This window comes from Eublepharis macularius, chromosome 12, assembly GCF_028583425.1.
Source record: "Eublepharis macularius isolate TG4126 chromosome 12, MPM_Emac_v1.0, whole genome shotgun sequence".
Lineage (NCBI taxonomy): Eukaryota > Metazoa > Chordata > Lepidosauria > Squamata > Eublepharidae > Eublepharis > Eublepharis macularius.
In genome coordinates this window covers 67321621-67325298 of record NC_072801.1, presented here as the reverse complement: position 1 = coordinate 67325298, position 3678 = coordinate 67321621, and the positions used below count along the sequence as shown (strand labels likewise).

At 49.8% G+C, this 3678-nt stretch overlaps 1 long non-coding RNA gene across 1 annotated transcript; it reads left to right on the top strand.

Annotated features, from left to right (window-relative positions):
• Positions 1–2204: 2204 nt before the first annotated feature.
• LOC129340713 (uncharacterized) lies at positions 2205–3392 on the top strand. The gene is made up of 3 exons (XR_008598047.1): positions 2205–2465; positions 2786–2837; positions 3196–3392. It is a non-coding gene; the product is annotated as an uncharacterized LOC129340713 (long non-coding RNA).
• The last annotated feature ends 286 nt before the right edge of the window (positions 3393–3678 follow it).

Here is a 3678-nt window from a genome sequence, read left to right as displayed (position 1 = left end):
TTTCCCAAGAGTGAGATCAAGGCAGATTAAAGACCCGCCACTCTTCCAATTAGAGAAAAAGAGGGAGGATTGACTGGTCCATTTCAATGAAAAGTGGCTGTGAAATATTCTTCTGAATGAAGAGGATGGAGGCAGGCTTTGCCTAGACTAGACTTCTGAGTACTTGATTGGGTCAAAATATACAATATAATAGCCATGGGGCCTGGTCGCATTTGGCTCAGGCTGCTTTTCCAGAACTCTTCTAAAGCTCCTTCCTTGATGGGCCAGCCATTGTCTTGAGGAACTTGGATTCAGGCATGTAGAGCAGCTTTCACCAGCCCACCTCCATTTTTGCCTAGAGATTTCTGGAAAATCTGGTGATTGTTCTGCATGCAGCAAAGGCAGTAGGGCTAGTTAACTGGTCAAAATGGCAGAGAGTGATGCCAACAAAATGGAAGCCCATCAGTCTTTGGCAACAATGTCTACAAAGAGTGGTCGAGATCTCTCCTGAGGCATGCACCACTTCTGATGTCCCTCGGAAAGGGTAAATCGGAGTGACTGCCACAGACTTCACATCTTGGAGGGCTCTTCTAGAGGGACGGGTGGAAGGGGAAGTCATTGTATTCCCAGTCAGCAAAGCCACCACAAGCATGACTTTGCCACCCCCTCCAACCATCACAAGATGTGGGAGGGGACTTTGTATGGTGGCTGAGGAGGCTGTAGTTCAGCCATCTACCTGCCTTCTTCTCCTCCTTCATCTCACTCTTCTTTTAGTCTCTAATAAGGTGCTTCTATAAGTGTGAGGAAGTACACAAATTGATTTGTCCCAGGTCACACACACACACACCCGAGGATGCCTCTGCCTAAAACCTTTAGCCAGCTTTGATTGGTGCACCAGCTGCACCCCTCCTTAAAAGGGCTGATATGCCCCACTGTTGTCCATTTTCTTACCACGTAAGCACAAAGAAAGGGCACCACGTAGTTAATCAAAACTGAAGAACAGCAACCTACAGTGGTAAATTTAAAGACACAGTACCGAGATATGATCTAAATACAAAAAATCTTTATACAATATAACAGAAGACACACAACATGGAAATTAGGTGACAATGACACAACACAGTCTACAGTCCTCCAATCAATTCAAGTTCATAAGGAAAATCTTCCATAAATCTCCAGCTGGATTCCCATGTGCAGGCAAGCAAAGAGTCGGCTCCCTGACGATGTATCCAGTGGTGGAGGCACCAGCCGTGCTGTGAGGCGGTCCCTGCTATCAACAACTCAACAGGTTGCTTAAAGATCTTGATCCAGGACAATTTAATGCAGATTGGGAGAAACTGAAACAATATCTAGAAAAAAAATGGGACGTGAAAGGGGAACTGTGGCAGTTCGAGAATTACTGAAATGTAAGAGAAGAAGAGAGAAGTGACTTTACCGGGAAAGGGGGAATTTAATTATTAAAATCTAAGCTACCATTGGGGTTATGATAAAATTAAAAATTATAGAGTATGAAATAATAGATGTTTTACTGGGGATATATAAGATTAAGCTAGTTAGATATTATTTACAATATATAGCTTAAATAAAGAGTATATAATGGATATTTGAGTATAACAGTTACCTTATAGACTTAAAGTATGCTTAGAATAAGAAATAGTAAAAGATGGGTGTGTAATAGAATATTAGAGTCTAAGCTAATATCAGAATCAGGATGATTGTGGAAAGTAAAGAGTTAAAGTAAACGGAAAGTAAACGGATATAATGTTATATTTTTAATATCTTGATTGCTAATATATATTATTATGCTAGCATTATCTTATGTAGAATTTATGGTTTAAAGGAGGTATTTAAAGGGAAACTTCTATTATAGAGAGTAGAGATTTAACAAGCTTAGAGAAAAGAGTATTAAGTGTGTTTAATAGAATATATGAGATACTAAGTAATTAAGTAATAAGATAGACGGGCAGCCCAATCCTAAGAAGGGCACGGAAAGTGAACAGGAACCGAACTAAGGCTTGCGAGGGCGCATCTAGCCCGTACGCCCGCGTAAGTGGCCTTCCGCCCGCGCTGGGACGCGGCGCTGGCCCGCCGGCGGGCCAGCACCGGTGCAAGCCACAGGCGCCCGGGCGGCGGCGCAGAAGTGGCGTAGAGCCCTACGCCGACGCAGGGGGGGGCGGGGAGCAAGGCGGGGTCGGAGTTAGTCCGCTCCCTAAGCTCCTCCAGAAGCGGGAACGCCCACAGCGGCGCAAAAAAGCTACGCCACGGAAAAAGAAGGCGTAGCCCATAGGCGTCCATGGAACGGCGAAAAATCAGCCCCCTCTCTGAGCGCCTCGCCCCGCCCCTATGGCCCGAAGGAGCATAGGATGAGAACTATCCCGGGGACCAATCAGCGTGCGCGCCCGGCATGGACGAGCCCCCCTCTCTGCACCCAATCACCTGCGACCGCGTCCTACAAAACATCCGGCCAGCACCGCCCAAACCCCCAGGTAAGTGAGCACTCGGCCGGAGGCTCTGCCCGTCTGCTGAGTGGCATTGCCCCTTTGAAAACCGAAACGGGCTGAGGGCATTCACATTGGCAGGCGCAGAATGCACTCAGGGGACTTTGCGAAAAACTGGGGGAACTTCGCATAAAGGGGAAGAGGTGCCTAACTGCCTAACTCTCTTTCTACCGTGATAGAAAGAATGACTCCACAGCTAACTGATGCATGCTAGTTGCTTCTAACTAAGCACAAACAAACTAACCCTTCCGTGGCAGAAGGGAATGACACTTTGCAAATTAACCGCATGCTCTCCCGTTTCCTTGCAGGTGCCCTGACTCTTGCGCTCCCACCTGGTGATGACCGACAGAGCGCTGACAGGTAAGGAGGAGGTGGGGGGGCATTCCGCAGATTAGTGCAAACCGCCCATTCACCTGAACCCACCCGCTCACTTGCCGCTTTGGGTGAGGCCCAGCAGGGGTGGGGGGCAACCATGCCCGCCCCTGGCTGCCTCAGAGGCAGGCGCCTCGAAAACCACATGTGGCCAGGTGTTTGTTGTGACCAGCTCATTCTCTCCCTTAAAGGTAAAGGCTTGCCAAGGCCGAGTGCATCCTCACCAGACCGTCATGCATCAGCTGCTGCCCTCGACCATGTGCAACCCCCCCCCGGATGGCGGAGTGTGGGGCTTGCCTTGCCAGTGGAACGAGGCAAAGCCCACACGTGTCTTTTTCCCCCACAGGCACGTCCAGGGCATGGCTGCTCCCCCGCGCCCCGCCCTCCCCAAACATCTCTGACGGACGGTTGGCTGCAGCCCAGGAAGCACCGTCGCGCCGCGGCCTGCATCCCAGCCCCGCCCCTCCGAGCGGGAAGGAGGGCTGTGTGGAATGCTCCGGCTCCCTCGCCAGCCTAAACGCAAGCCCGCTCTTTCCAGTGCAATAAAACGAGATGTACAACAACTGTTTTCTGTGTCTGCGAGTCTGACTTCGTCCTCCGCCCCTCCCCCAACACTCCCGTCACATCTCCCCACCTGCACATTGCCACAAATGTATCCGACACACCCCGTCTTGCCTCCCCGCCCCCTCCCTCCTCCTCCCCCCCTCCTCCTCTGTATTTGACCAGTGTCTGTACCACCCATCTGCTGAAGAGAACTTGATTCTCAGAAGCCTATGCCACAATAAAATTGGATAGTTTTAAAGGTGCTATGGGACCCTTTTTGAATTCG